The 15,451-nt window shown below is 39.6% G+C and overlaps 1 protein-coding gene across 1 annotated transcript in view; it reads left to right on the top strand.

The window, feature by feature from the left end:
• Nucleotides 1-15,451, top strand: part of LOC116069714 (complement factor H-related protein 2-like) — a 187,601-nt gene that overhangs the window by 128,194 nt on the left and 43,956 nt on the right. The gene's annotated exons all lie outside the window — the stretch shown is intronic.

Here is a 15,451-nt window from a genome sequence, read left to right as displayed (position 1 = left end):
AGGATGAACAACAATATGAACTAACTAGTACCCTCAGAGCTCTCAGGGACTCAACCACCAACCAAGGAGTACATGTGGAGGGGTCTGATTGTTCTGGCAGCATGTGTATAGTAGAGGATGGCCAAGTCGGTCACCAATGGGAGGAGAGGCCCTTGGCCCTGTGAAGATTCTATGCCCCAGTGTAGGGGAATGCCAGGGCCAGTAAGTGGGAGAGGGTGGAGTGGCAAGCATGGGGAAGGGGGAGGCAACAGGAGTATGTTCTTGTTTTCTTTTCATTTTTTTTTTTTTGGAGGGGAAACTGGGAAAGGAGAAATCATATGACATGTAAATAAATAAAATATCTAATAAAAAAAAACCCAAAGTATCCCACAAATTGAATAAAGCAAAATAGAGAATTTTGGGTCTTGAAAACAAGATTTTTTTAAAAAGGTAGCTCAGTAAAAAAAAAAAAAAAAATGTTAAATTTAAAAGAAGAGAACAGGAAGGAAGAAAAGAGGGAGAGAAGTAATAGAGAAAAAATTAAGAGAGAAGGAGAGAGGAAAAAAGAAGATCCAAGAAGAAAGGTCCAGGCACAAAACATTCAGAAAATTTAGACACTATAAAAAAAGCTATATGTAGTAGAAAGTGGGGGAAATTGCACATAAAAGACATTCAAAAACATATAGGAAAAATGTTTTTCAGTGTATAAGAGACATATAAGAAGAGAAATAGACAAGACCAGACCCCCATAGCACATGATAATCAAAACACTTTATGTGCACAATAAAGGATTTAAAAGTTGTAAGTACTAAAGGCCTAGTAATAGACAAAATCAGACACATAAGAGTAGTACCTGACTTCTCCATAGGCACTCTGAAGGCCAGGACATGGATAGATTGTACAAACCCTGAAACACCCAAACACTATCCCAGAAAACATACCAGGCAAAACTATCAATTAAAATTAATAGAGAAAAAAGACATTAAAAAATAAACCAAATGTAAGGGATTTCTGTCCTCCAAAAGATCTTCACAGAAGACACTAAACGGAACACCTCAGTCCTATAGAGGTTAATCCCACCAAGATTATATGAAGGATAAACAATTACAGAACAGTAAATCAAAAGTAGAGGGATAATCACAGCTCTGCAACAAAATATCAGGGATCCATAAGTACTTGCAATATTAACGGTCTCAATTCTTCAATCAATACAGACTAAATGATGGAATTAGAAAAAAATATATATCGAAGTTGGTGGCATACAATTTCAATCACAGAATTTGAGAGGAAGAGTTCAAGGCCAGCCTGATCTAAAGAGTAACTTCCAGGATCCACAGAGAAACCCTGTCTCAACAAAAATGAGAGGGGGCGTAAAGAGAGAGAGAGAGGATGGGAGAGGGGGCATAGAGAGAGAGAGAGGATGGGAGAGGGGGCGTAAAGAGAGAGAGAGGATGGGAGAGGGGGCATAGAGAGAGAGAGAGGATGGGACGTTTCAACCCTAACACTGTAGGACCACTTGAAAAGACTTGTCTTCCCTTTCTGAATCCACTCCCTGGAATCTCATGGAAGAATCTGTTTTCCTCTTTTTATTAACCCTTTCAGCCACCCTTCCTCTGGGTCAACCTCCAACACACAGAACCATATTCCCCATGGGATCTCTAGTGGGCATACCTATAACAGGACTACCACACAAAATAATTTCTTCTCCGCAGCACATATGATTTTATTCAAAGATAACCACACATTAGGACACAAAGCAAGTCCTAACAGAAAACTGAAATAACGCCCTGCAACCTACGTGACCAACAGTGACTAAAGCTAGGTATCAACAATACCGACTCATGGATTCTGCACAAACCACCACTAATGAAAATTAAGTCAAGACAGAATTCAAGAAGGAAATTTAAACCTTTTTAGAAATGAATGGAAATAAAAGCACAATATACCTAAACTCATGGGTCATAATAAAAGCAGTCTCATGAGGGAAGTTCAGAGAAACCTAGTGCCAATTTAAAAAAAAAAATAGGAGAAATCTTACACTAATTTTACATAATGGCATGCTTGAAAACTCTTGGAAAACAAGAAGGAATGATGCCACAAAAAGAGTAGAGCTGAACAAAAGTCTACAAAACTCTACTAAGTTTCTTCTTCGTATGGCCTGCCAAGTTAAATGAAGATTAAACAATTTAAACAGATCTATATATCAAAGAGAATACAAACAGTAATTAAAAGTGCACCTCTCCCAAGAAAAGCCTACATCAGTTATGATTCAGAAAAGAATTCTACTGTACTTCCAAAAAACCCAAAATAATAAAACACAAAAAAATCTAATATCAATACTCCTCAAATTTTTCCCCAGAACAGAAACACTTCCAAATCCTTTTTATAAAGCCTCTATTATCTTCAGACCAAAAGGACACATAGATTCCTATAGGGAATATACTTCAACTGTACTAGAAACTATTTACAGATTCAGTGAAAGTTCAATCAAAATTCCCATCTCACTCTTCACAGAAGTATAAGAGTAACTTTCCTAAATTCCACAAAAGACTCTACATACCCACCCCAAAAAAAACCCTCAAGAAACAGAACAATACTGGAGGGATTACTAGTCCAGATCTCAAGGCATTACAATGTCATAGTAATAAAAATAATACCTAATAATGTAACAATAATCATAAAAACAGATATGTGGGATATGTATGTAAACTAGTAGTACAAAATGAAATACCAAACATAAGTACCCTTAAGTTGAACCACATGATGTTTCACAAAGATCTGGGAAACATACCTGGGGAAAAATAAAACAACTTCAACAGATGGTGCTGAGGAAACTGGATGTCCATGTGCAGAAAAGTGAAGTTAGACCCGCATCCATCACCTTGTTCAAAAACTTAACTCCAGGTGCATTAAAGATTTAAACCTCCAATCTGAAGCAGAGAAACTCTGAGAAGAAAACATAGGCACTATCCTACATGATATAGCTGTAGGAAGACTTTCTGAATAGGACTCCATTTGCACAACAATTAATGCCTACAATTGACAAGCTGGACTTTATAAAGTCTAAAAACATTTGCACAGCTGAAGAAAAAATCAACAGGCAAAAAAGGAAGGGTACCAATTCGGAGGTGTATATGTGAAAGAAGATTAAAATCCAGAATATACAAAGAACCCAAAAAAAGATAGCTTTGATTTAAATTTCCCTGATAGGAAAGAATGTTGAACTTTTTTAAGTGTTTCGCAGCCTTTGAGTTTCCTCTATTGATTCCTCTGGTTTAAATCGTGGCCCATTTTTTAATTAGATTAGTTGTTGTTGTTGTTGTTGTTGTGTTGTTGTTTGACATGAAGATCTTTGATTCTTTATGTAATTTGGTTACTAGGCCTCTGTTGAATGTGGAGTTGACAAGAAGCAGTGTCTCATTCTGTAAGTCACTGCTGTGTCCAAACGATGGTGTCCTTTGCCTCACAGGAGCTAGGAATTTTAAAGAAGTTCAATTTACAATTATTTAGACTAGTCATGCTTAATGTTAACCCATGTCTGTGGACTATCTAGTTTCTATGTTATCTTTGTTGTTGTTTTGTTTTCTATTAAATTACAAAGATATATTGAATAAAAGTACTTTTTTATTAGATATTTTCTTTATTTACAATATCTCCTTTCCCAGGTTCCCCTCCAAAAAGAAAAAAGAAAAAGAAAATAAAATAAAAAACAAACCAAAAACTAAAACAATCCCCTGTTCCCTCCCCCTCCCCCCTGCTCACCACCTCACCCTCTCCCACTTCTTGGCCCTGGCATTCCCCTACCCTGGGGCATAGAACCTTCAGAGGGCCAAGGGCCTCTCTTCCCATTGATGACCGACTTGGCCATCCTCTGCTATACAGAACCTCTCTTTTCATTTTTCAACCTTTTATTGATTCTTTGAGAATTGTACATCATTCACCCCTCTCCCACTCATCTCCCCATCCCTTCATATCCACCCTACATCCTTGCAATACCACCCCTGAAATAAATCACACAAGCAAGCAAACAAATAACAAAACAAAACAAGAGAACACATCACTTGTGTGTAACACAAGTTGTAATGTGTCAGTGTGTCTCACCACATTTCCTTCTGTCCACACATCTTCACTTGCAAATGTTTATTGCAATGAGTAACTGGTCTGATTCAAGACTTCTGGCTTCTGTGACACCATCAATATTGGATTCTCATTGGGACTCCTGGTTATCCTGTTGCTACACTGTGTTATGAAGATCCTTTAGCTTTGGAACAGCAGGATTGGCCCTTTTACATATCCCAACCATTCGCTGATGACTTTGGAACAGGCCAATTCAGAGCCTTGAATCTCGTCCTGGGTTATAGTTGAACTGGTCATCCCACTGGATCTCCCTTATCCACACCACCAGATCTATAAAAAGCTATAAAAAGCTGGAAGCAATAATAAAATTTGGTGTAGCCATTTCTACTAAATCCAGAATGTGTGTGTGTGGCCTGAGGGGCTCAGACACATCTACCAAATGCACACATGCATATGTCTGTCTGTCTACATATATGTACACTTAAGAGTTTTTGCTGGGCATTCTTGCCAGCCCCAGATGATTAAGATTTGTTCCTTTAGTAGTGCTGACCCCATAAATCACCTGTGGCTGTCACCTGTCCCCCATCTGCTATCTGCATGACCCCAATAACCAACACTATGCTCCCTTTTGCTAACTACCTCAGCCAATCTTCTATTGTTGGCCTTTAGCACACATTGAAGATGAATATTCATAAAATAATATTGTTTAGATAAAATAATGTTTTTACAAAATTCCTGATATGATTTAAATAGTTTTGGAAAGTTAAGGTATGTGATAGAAACCTTTAAGGAGATGGTTTAAACTGGTTTTGCTAGAAAAATATAATAAATCTATAATGAACAGTAGAATGTTCCCCCTCATTGCAGAATACTGAGAGCTACATAGGGTAGAAAAAGAGTTCAGTGAGATTTCAGGCATTATAAATACATAATTGTACTTGGATAAACATAGGTTAGAGAAAAATTAATGCTCAAAGAAAACATTCATTCTAGGTTGAGTCTGAGTTCCTTGATCTTCTAATCGAAAGATGTAGCTACAGGTTTTGGTGTGCACCAAAAAAAAGAAAGTTATAAACAAAGAGTAAAGACTTCTATTATGAATATAAGGATAGACAATAGATAATTAGCCAATTTAGCTGAACAAACTTTCAAAACTAAGATGTAAGATAGATGATCTATTTCCTGGTAAATAAAATTGCTGTCAGCTAAGCATAGGAAAAACTTGTTAATGCAGACTTGACTTGCTTAAACCTGGTTAATCAATGACAAAAGAGTTATTGCTTTGGGGTTTTACAATGAACTTGTGAGAAAAGGAGATGGGAAATGTTTAGTTAGGTATGTGTTCTAGAAGAAGACTACATAATCAATAATCCTGTTGTAACTTTTTTTATGTAATGACTTAATTTGTTCTTGAAGAATATGTTCTTGAGATGATTATTTTTGGAGAAAATGTAACTTGTGGCTATGAGGTCATCTTTCTTTCTACATGGAGAATTTTTGTCTCGGGTGATATAAAAAAAGGCTAAAAGAAAAAAATTAAGCTGTTGGAGCTTGTTGAAACTTCGTCTACCATCTCTGTTTGTGTGTGTGTGTGTGTTTGTGTGTATGTGTGTGTGTTTGTGTGTATGTGTATGTGTGTGTGTGTATGTGTGTGTGTGTGTGTGTATGTGTTGCCATTGGGATAGTTTCTGGCTCTTGTTTACATAAGCAGTGCTATGCATGTGTTCCTTCTTATGAAGTAGGTCTTAAGTATAATCAGACAGAGGTTGAATACTCCCATAAATTATGTGTCAGTATTTCCCTAGAAAAGGCCTAAAGGCCTGCCAGACCACAAAGACCAACATTCACCCCTCCCAATGCCTACTATAACAAGAACTCCAGGAACCAAAACCATCTAGATGGCCAAAGACCCTTGGAAGAACACAATCAACAAATGCCAGGGCAATATGCTACCTCCAAAGCTTAATTACCACACTACAGCAAGCCCTGGATATCCTAAGACAAAACACACACACATACACACACACACACACACACACACACACACACACACATACACACAGGAAAATGACATTGAATCTTGTCTTGATGTGACTCTAACCAAGCAAGTGAAAGATCTGTATGACAAAAACACCAAGTTTCTCAAGAAAGAAATTGAAGAAGACCTCAGAAGATGGAAAGATCCCCCATGGTCATGGATAGGCAGGATAAACAAGGCAAAAATGTTCATCTTACCAAAAGCAATCTACAGATTCAATGCAATCCCCATCAAAATTCCAACTCAATTCTTCACAGAAATAGAAAGAGTAATTCTCAAATTCATCTGGAATAACAATAAAACAACTTCTGGTGGAATAACCATCACTGACCTCATGCTGTACTACAGAGCAATTGTGACAAAATTGCATGGTATTGGTACAGAAACAAGAGAGTAGATCAATGGAATAGAAGTGAAGACACAGAAATGAACCCACACAACTATGTTCACTTGACATAAAAAAAAAATCCAGTGGAAAAAAGACAGCATTTTCAACAAATGGTGCTGGTTCAACTGGGGGTCAGCATGTAGAAGAATGCAAATTGATTCCTTCTTATCTCCTTGTACAAAGCTCAAGTCCAAGTGGATCAAGGACCTCCACACAAAACCAGATATGCTTGGTCTAATAGAAGAGAAAGTGGAAAAGAACCTTGAACACATTGGCACAGGGGGAAAGTTCCTGAACAGAACTCCAATGGCATATGCTCTAAGATCAACGGTTAACAAATAAGACCTCATATAATTGCAAAGCTTCTGTAAGGCAAAGGACACTGTTAATGGGACAAAATGGCAACCAACAGATTGGGAAAATATCTTTACCAATCCTACATCTGATAGAGGGCTAATATCCAAAACATACAAAGAATCAAGGTAGGCTCTAGAGAACCCAAAAATACTATTTTAAAATGGGGGACAGAGATAAACAAAGAATTCTCAACTGAGGAATCTCAAGTGGCTGAGAAGCACTTAAAGAAATTCACCCTCCAAAGTGGGACTGAGACATCCTCATTTGGACCCTTCAACTTGTTGACTTTTTGGAATTCTATGGGCTGTATCTTGGGTATCTGGCACTTTTTTGGCTAATATACACTTATTAGTGAGTACATACTATGCATATCCTTTATTGCTGAGTTACTTCACTCAGGATGATATTTTCTAGTTCTATCCATTTGCTTGCAAAACTCATGATGTCCTCATTCTTAATACCTGAGTAATATTCTATTGTGTAAATGTACCACATTTTCTGTGTCCATTTTTCCATTGTGGGACATCTGGGTTGTTTCCAGTTTCTGGCTATCATAAACAAGGCCAGTATGGACATAGTGGAACATGTGCCCCTGTGGCATGGTAGGGCAACTTTTGGGTGTATTCCCAAGAGTAGTATAGCTGGGTTTTCAGGTAGATATATTTCCAATTTTCTGAGGAACCTCCAAATTGATTTCTAGAGTAGTTGTACCAATTTGCAATCCTACCAGCAATGGAGGAATGTTCTCCTTTCTCCACATCCTAGCTAACATGTGCTATGACTTGAGGTTTTGATCTTAGCCATTCTGATTGGTGTCAGGTGGAGTCTCAAGGTCATTTTGATTTGCATTTCTCTGATCACTAAGGAATTTGAACATTTCTTTAGGTGTTTCTCAGCCATTTGAGATTCCTCAGTTGTAAAATCTATCTAGTTCTATACCTCATTTTTTGATTGGTTTGTTTGTTTGTTTTTTTTTTTTTTTTTTTTTTTTTTTGGTGGTTACCTTCTTGAGTTCTTTATATATTTTGGATATTAGACCTCTATCAGATGTGTGGTAATTGAGGATTTTTTCCCAATCTGTAGGTTGCCAATTTGTTTTATTGGCTAAGACTTTTGCCTTACAGAAGCTTTCCAGTTTCATGAGGTACCATTTATCAATTCTTGATCTTAGAGCATGAGCCATTGGAGTTCTGTTTAAGAAATTTCCCCTTGTGCTAATAAGTTTAAGGCTCTTCCTCTCATTCTCTTCTATTAAATTCAGTGTATTTGGTTTGATGTTGAATCCACTAGGACTTGAGCTTTGTACAAGGTGACAAATATGGCTCTATTTTCACTTTTCTACATACAGACAGCCAGTTAGACCAGAACCATTTGTTGAAGATGCTTTTTTCCCCCCATTGTATATGTTTGGCTTCTTTGTCAAAGATCAAGTGCTATAAATGTGTGGTTTTATTTCTGGGTCTTCATTTCTATTGATAAACATGTCTGTCTCTACCAATACCATGCAGTTTTTATCACTATTGCTTTGTAGTAAGCTTGAAGTTAGGGATGGTGATTCCCCCAGCTGTTCTTTTATTGTTAAGAATTATTTTCACTATTCTTGCTTTTTTGCCTTTCCAGATGAATTTGAGAATTGCTGTTTCCATGTCTTTGAAAAATTGTGTTAGAATTTTGATGAGGATTGCATTGAATATGTAGATTGCCTTTGGTAGGATGACCATTTTTACTATGACAAAACAGTGGCAGAGGATAGCCCTCATTCACCCTGGGTAGAGACCATCCATGAGGGCTTTGCCCACCAGGCTATCACCCTCAGAGATTGGAAGGAAATGGTCAAGGTTGTGTTCCCCTCACCCATGTTCCTTAAATGGATGGCCTTTTACCAGGAGGAGTGCTGAGTGCAGAGAGAACAGAACCAACATTGTTTCTTTAAGGGAAGAAATGTTTCAATTTGACTGTTTAGAACAAATCCTCAGTCTATAGTTGGACCTGTTAGTTCTAAGGTGTATGAGATAGAGGGGAAAGCCGCATTAGAGCAGCTGAAGGAAGAGCGATCTGTGAAGTCAGAGAAGGGAGCTTCAGACACAGAGTGGTCTGACACAGATGAGAAATTGCAGGTTTTGATTGAGAAGATTGAGAGAAGCTCTATTAAAGAGAAGCGCAGGAGGAAGGGCCCAGAGACTGACAAAGGCCCCCCAGGCTTCGTGCTGTCAGCGTATCCCCCCTATAATCCAATCAACAGTGAGGGTCCAAGCCTCTCCTTTTACCCAGAGGTTTGGCGAGTGGTGAGGTCAGAGCTCCAGCTCGCCTGCCCAGTTTTTCAAGATGCTCAATCCTTCTTTAGAGAGCATCCTGTGATCTTTCCAAAGATTACGTCAGCTGCCCCTATAATTGGGGCTCCAAATGTGTTTACTGATGGTTCAAAAACAGTCTGTGGGGCCTATTTGGTAGAGAAACAAGAGCCCGTATTATGTCAATTCCTGCCGGGCTCTCCTCATGTAGTTGAATTAAAAATAGTAATTGAAGTTTTTAAAAATTGCCAATTTGCTTTTAATTTGATATCTGATTCGGCTTATGTTGTTAACGCTGTTAAAATTCTTGAAACTGCTGGCCCCATTAAAATTAATAGTACCGTTTGTGCATTATTTGAGAATTTGCAGAAATTAATTTGGCAGAGAAAGAATCCACTTTTTATTCAGCATATTCGGGCTCATACCGGGTTGCCAGGACTTTTAAGTAAAGGAAATGAGATTGTCGATCAATGGACTAGGATGGAGTGCATTTTCATGAGTTCTTCTATGGAAATGGCTAAACAGTTCCATCAAAATTTTCATGTAAATGCTAAGAAATTGGCCAAGGCCGTACCCCAAAAGAAAGAATTGCTCTTGCTCTTTTTACCTTAAATTTTTAAAATTTGGATGTAGATGGCCTTTCTGCTGCTGATCGTCATTAGTGCAGCAGAGGTTCCTTGAAGGGATTTGTGAAGTGGAAGAATATTCTGAAAGGTTCATGGCATGGCCCGGATCTGGTATTGACGTGGGTGAAAGGCTCTGTTTGTGTGTTTCCACAGGACCTCCGAGATCCCATTTGGGTCCCCGAGCAATTGACGCGGAAGTGTGCCACGCAGAATGGAGAGATTGTGCCCGAGAGCCCTGTGCACCCTTCTTCTTCTGTTCCTGGTGGAAAGCCAAGCGGAACTGAGATGGAGGATTCTGTCCGTGTTTCCAAGACCAATGCCGATACGACATAATGCTCGAGTGTTTCCTCGCCTTTTTAGTACCAATAGAAGTTTAGATGTTTCATTTTTGGCTTTAGATTGGTTGGTCTCCTATTGCTGGTCTGCCTTGTGGGCCTGTGGTATATATGCAGTTTCAGGTTCACTCAGAGAAGGAATGCAGCCATGATTGTGCAAGCATTTACAGCCATTGAGGCAGGACAGTTCCCCCAGGCATGGCTAACATCATGTATCAGTGATCATCCATCACGTTCAGGCTGTAAGGCTGAGCACTGCACTTGGGATACACTGTTTGCTGCTAGTGGTCTCAAGAAGAGCATGTCTGATTGATGCAGATTGATACCGCCCTTTCCCCAATTCTCCCATTCATTTCCTGCCTCTGGAAAAATGGTATCAGATGGGTCTGGCTTGGCTGGGTGGGTGACACCTGGCGAAGAGCCTGTACAATGTCCCTACTTTATTCACCAGAGATCAGACCTCTACTCTTGCCTTTTTCATTTAAAAACTAAAAGGGGGAACTGTGGAGAGCCGAGCCCTGAGAGTGAGCGGCCTCGTAAACAAAGCTCTCATTTGGCTAAACTTGCTGCCATTGGTTGCTTCCGCATCTGGTAACCTATCTGCTTTTGCCATGTAGCCCATTGGAATTGGCTAAGCTTGGGAGTACTCAACAGCCGAGGGTGGGCAGGGAGGTGGAGCTTAAGTAAGGGCTCCAAAGAGACAGGAGTGACAGAAGGCATAAGATTAGAGCAGGAGGCAGAAGGCAGAAGGAGTAGAAGCAGGCAGGAGGAGCAGGAGGGAGAAACATTGTTAAAAGGTTCCTGAAATAAACTGCAAAGGAAGAGCTCGTGTCGTGTCATCGTGTCTTTCTTGCTGGACAAGGAGATCTCTCCAGTTTCTGAGATCTTTGATTTCTTTCTTGAGACTTGAAGAAGTTATTCTCATACAGATTTTTCACTTGTTTGGTTAGAGTTACCCCAAGATATTTTATATTATTGGTGGCTATTTTGAATGGAGTTGTTTCCCTAATTTCTTTCTCAGCCTGTTTATCATTTGTATAAAGAAGGACTACTTATTTATTTGAGTTAATTTTATATCCAACCACTTTGCTGAAGTTGTTTATCAGCTGGAGAAGTTTTTGTAGAATTTTTTGGGTCACTTATGTATCCTATCATATCATTTGCAAATAGTGATACCTTGCCAATTTATATCACCTTGATCTCTTTTTATTGTCTTATTGTTCTAGCTAGCACTTCGAGTACTACATTGAATAGATATGGGGAGAGTTGGCATCCTTGTCTTGCCCCTAATTTTAGTGGGATTCTTCAAGTATCTCTCCATTTAATTTGATATTGGCTGTTGGTTTGCTGTAGGGTGGGACATGGCAGGGGAAAGGGATGGGAGGCTGGAGAGGGGAACATGATCGGGTATTGGGTAGGAGAAAAGGACTGAAATCCCCAAGGGCCAGCAGAAAGAAGGGAAACATGTCACCTAGGGAGGTAGGAGGTTTGGGGGAACCCTCCAAATTATACCACAGACCTGGGAGGTGAGAGACTCTCAGGACTAAAAGGAAGGGACCTCAGATAAAATGCCCTACATTGGGAAGAGGGAACTTGTACAGCCCACCTCCAGCAGAATGACAGGGCATCAAGTGAGGGAAGGGTTGCCGTCCCACAGTAAAAACTCTGACCCATAATTGTTTCTGTCTGAAAGAATTGCAGGGATGTAAATGGAGAGGGGCCTGAGGAAAAGAAGGTCCAGGGACAGGCCCAGAATGGGATCCAGCTCAAGGGGAGGCCCCAAGACCTGAAACTATTATGAAGGCTATGGAATACTCACAAAACCAGACCAATCATGACTGCTTTCTGAAACACCCAAACAGCTAAAAGAGTCAGATATAGATATTTTCACCCAACCAATGGACAGCAGCTGCTGACCCGTTGTTGAATTAGGGAAGGCCGAAAGAAGCTGAGGAGAAAGGCAATCCTATAGGAGGACCAGCATTCTCAATTAACCTGGACCCCTGTGATCTCTCAAACACTGGACCACCAACCAGGCAGCATACACCAGCTGAAATGAGGCCCCTCAACACATATACAACAGAGGTCTGGGTTTATTCAGAGAACATGCACCTAACCTTCAAGAGATTGGAGGTATCAGGGTGTTTAGAGGTCGGGTGGGGTCTAGGTGGGAGTTGGGGACATCATTGTGGAGACAAGGGGAGTGGGGAGGAAGTATGGGATGTAGAACAGTTGGAGGGTGGACCAGGAGGGGAATAAAATCTGGAGTTTAAAATTAATTAATTAGAAAGAAAGAAAAAAGTTTCCCTAAACTGCAAAAAAATAGAAAGAAAGGAAGGAAGAAAGAAAGAAAGAAAGAAAGAAAGAAAGAAAGAAAGAAGAAGGAAGGGAGGAAGGAAGGAAGGGAGGGAGGGAGGGAGGGAGGGAGGGAGGAAGGAAGGAAGGAAGGAAGGAAGGAAGGAAGGAAGGAAGGAGAAAGAAATGTTCAACATCCTTAGTCATCAGGGAAATGCAAATCAATATAACCCTGGGATTCAACTTCATAAAAGCAGATGCTACCAAGTATGTGGAGAATTAGGAAGACTCCTCCATTACTGGTGGGATTGCAAGCTGGTACAACCACTCTGGAAATCAGTCTGGTGATTCCTCAGAAAAATGGACAAAGTACTACATGAGGACCCAGCTGTACCACTCTTGGGCATATAGGCAGAAGATGCTCCAACATATAACAAGGACACATGCTCCACTATCTTTATAACAGCCATATTTTTAACAACCCCAATGTCTATTAACAGAGAAATTGATTCAGAAGTTGTGGTACATTTACACAATGGAGCACTACTCAGTTATTAAAAACAATGACTTCATGAAGTTTTCAGGCAAATGGATGGAACTAGAAAATATCATCCTGAATGAGGTAACCTAGTCACAAAAGAACACACATTGTATGTACTCACTGATAAGTAGATTTTAACCCAAAAGCTCAGAATACCCACAATACAATCCACAAAGGAAGACCAAGTGTAGATGCTTCAAACCTACATAGAACAGGAACTAAATAACCACAGGAACTAAAGGGAGGAAGGGACCTGGGAGCGAGAGAGGAGGAGGAGGAAAGAAATGGACAGCAATAGATGTTGGAAGGGACAGGAGAAAAGTAGAGAGTCAGGAAATTGAATAAAAACTTGTAGCCATGGAAGATGAGGAAATGGGGGTATCCACTAGAAAGTCCCAGATTCCAGGAAAGCGAGAGGCTCCCAGGAGCGAATGGCTATGACTTTAGCTGTAATACCCAACAAAGCAGAGATACTACCTGTAGAGACCAACTGCAGTAGATAAGCATGGCCCCAAGTCGAAGGATGGGGTCACTCACACATCCCAGAAATGTTCCTGCCCAAAATAAAGGGAGAGACAAAAAATGGAACAGAGACTGACAGAAAGGCCATCCAGTGACTACCCCATCTAGGGATCCATCCCCTCTGCAGACACCAACCCTCTACACTATTGCTGATGCCAAGAAATGCTTGCGGATAGGAGCCTGATATGTCTGTAGCCTGAAAGGTTCTACCAGCACCTAACCAATGCAGATACTCACAGCCAACCATCAGACTGAGCCCAGAGACCCAAATGGAAGAGCTAGGAGAAAGACTGAAGAAGCTGAAGGGGATTGCAACCCCATAAGAATAATATCAACTAACTGAACCATCCAGAGCTCCCAGGGACTAAACTACCAACCAAAGAGTATACATGGAGGTAGCCAGGACTCCAGATACATATATAGCAGAGGATGGCCTTATCTGACATCAGTGGGAGGGGAGGAAGGCTTGATGCCCCAGTATAGGAGTATGTTAGAGGTGTGAAGCTGATGTTGGTGAAAAGGTGGAGGAGCACCCTCATAGAGAAAAAGGGGGGGAATAAAGGAATGGGGTGGGGAGGTTGTGGAGGGGTAACCAGGAAGGGGAATATCATTTGAAATGTAAACAAATAAAATGATTAATAAAAAAGAAAGAAAAGAAAAAATACTATCTTATAAAGATGATAGATAACTTTAAAAAATACAGGAAAATATAATCAAACAGAGGTTTTTAAGGAGGAAACAAATAAATCACTTACAGACATACAGGGAAATACAACTAACAGGTGAAAGAAACAAATAAAATTGTGTAACACCTGAAATAGAAGTAAAAGCAATGAAGAAAACACAAACTGAGGGATTCCGGGAGATGGAAAACCTAGGGAAAAGAACAGGAACAGCAGATGAAAGCATCACCAACAGAATGCAGGAGATGGAAGAGAGAATCTAAGGTACAGAAGACACAATAGAAGAGAATGACGTAACAGTCAAAGAACTTGTTAAATTTAAAAATTCCTGACACAAAACATCCAGGACCTGGGAAATCATGAAAAGACACAGAGGGTCAGCAGAGGAGAGGGGAAGGTGGGTATGATGTAAGCATAGTACTCATGTAAGATACTGTCAAAAATAAATTAAATAATAAGTATTTACTAAAAAAAAGGTGTATTAATTTTAATAGACAATAAATATTTTAAAATGTGAAGGTGAACTGTATTCTGTTATACAGTTGTTTTTGGAACTAGGAACTTTATGGAAAGATAGAGTTTTTCTCATGCTGTCTAGGATACAAAATGACTCACAAGTAATTACTTGAAATCACCCATCATTAATACAGGGAGCACAAATGGCGTGTATTCAGAATAGACAAGGTAGAAAGCTTCTATTCGTATACATCTTTGGAGGCAACAAGGATAACGTTTGAGGATCTATAGAAGAAAACTTTTAATTCTCTGCTAGTCTTTTTAAAAAGATTAATTTATTTTACATGTATGTGTGTTCACATATATGTACATGAACCATGTACACACAGAGCCTGCTGAGACCAAAAGACAGCATCGGATTCCCTGAAACTGTCGTTATAGCCAGCAGTGAACTGCCATGTAGACATCAGGAACTTTTCTCTGGCACTCCACAAGATTAGCCAGTGCTTTTATCCATGGAGCCATTCCTCCCGTCACTTGGTTAGACTTATTAGAGCTACATTTTCTTCGTTTTTTTTTTTTTTCTCAAAAGACTCAAGCTGAGTTCTCCTGCTTTTTTTTTTTTTTTTTTTTTTTTTTAGATTTATTTATTTTATGTGAATGAATACACTATAGCTGTTTCCAGACACACCAGAAAAGGACATCAGATCCCATTACAGATGGTTGTGAGTCACCATGAAGCTGCTGGGAATTGAACTCAGGACCTCTGGAAGAACAGTCAGTGCTTTTAACCATTGAGCCATCTCTCCAGCCCTGTAGGCACAGTTTTACACAAATAATAATTTTTCAAGAGTCAATAAAAT

Source organism: Mastomys coucha, unplaced genomic scaffold, assembly GCF_008632895.1.
Source record: "Mastomys coucha isolate ucsf_1 unplaced genomic scaffold, UCSF_Mcou_1 pScaffold1, whole genome shotgun sequence".
Classification (NCBI taxonomy): domain Eukaryota; kingdom Metazoa; phylum Chordata; class Mammalia; order Rodentia; family Muridae; genus Mastomys; species Mastomys coucha.
The sequence above is the reverse complement of the archived record's forward strand: the minus strand, read 5'-3'. Positions and strand labels throughout refer to the sequence as shown.